This window comes from Muntiacus reevesi, chromosome 9 (genome assembly GCF_963930625.1).
Source record: "Muntiacus reevesi chromosome 9, mMunRee1.1, whole genome shotgun sequence".
NCBI classification, from domain to species: Eukaryota; Metazoa; Chordata; class Mammalia; order Artiodactyla; family Cervidae; genus Muntiacus; species Muntiacus reevesi.
The window spans coordinates 83,810,031-83,811,016 of record NC_089257.1 but is presented as its reverse complement, the minus strand read 5'-3'; the positions used below and the strand labels follow the sequence as shown (position 1 = coordinate 83,811,016).

Below are 986 nucleotides of genomic sequence, written 5' to 3'. Positions count from 1 at the left end.
CTAAATTGAATATGGAAAGTTCTTTTCTTTTAGTATTTGCATGTACATTGACAAAACTTGTTCCTCTTTTCCAACAAGAACTGATTTGACTTTTAAGCAAAAGCTCATCAAGTAGCCATCACACTTTGCAGTCTAGTGTCAGAGGGTGCAGGGCCAGTATCAAGCAAGGAATAGGATTCTCTTCAGTCTCAGGTGCTAAAATATGGACAGATCCTTCATCTTTGATTAGATATACAGTGATTACAGCAGAGTGCTACAGTTTTTAGGATTATAAAGGAAAACTGTCAAACTGGTATATTTTGGATTGGACATGAGAAAAACAATATTACTGTTTATGCTAAAAGATGACAGACATGGACACATGTCCCCAATGTTACATCCCCCTTCAAAAGAACTAACCACTGCTGGCATGACCTCTGCAACTTTTAATGTGGGTGACTATGTTTAAGCTCAAAGAGTATGGAAAAACTACCTTCCTGCCATCAACAGTGTTATATTTCTGGTGGATTGTGCAGATCATGAAAGACTGTTAGAATCAAAAGAAGAACTCAATTTGCTAATGACAGTTGAAACCATTTCTAACACATCTATACTGATTCTTGGGGATAAGATCAACAGACCTGAAGCCATCGATGAAGAGAGGTTATGAGAGATGTTTGGTTTACATGGTCAGACAACAGGAAAGAGCCGAATGCTGACCTGTAAGTTCTCAAGTACAGAGTGCTCAAAAGACATGGATCCTGAGAAGGTGTTGGTTTCAAGCATAGGTTCTTAACACCAGCCTGACTGGTTCCAGGTCTCACTATTCAGTCCTACTTGGAGATCTGATCAGGCAACATGTATAACTTGAATTCAGTAGAATTTTGTTGGTTATAAGAAGGTTATTTAGATTATTACTATTACATCAACTTAATTTGCATGTGAATTGAAAACTGATTATAACAGTGTTAGCTTTATCATTCCATAAAAATAATTAGTTTTTACAG

The 986-nt window shown here is 36.8% G+C and overlaps 1 pseudogene; it reads left to right on the top strand.

Moving 5' to 3' along the window:
- The first annotated feature begins 202 nt into the window (after window positions 1–202).
- LOC136175975 (small COPII coat GTPase SAR1B pseudogene) lies at window positions 203–775 on the top strand (annotated as a pseudogene).
- Window positions 776–986: the final 211 nt, after the last annotated feature.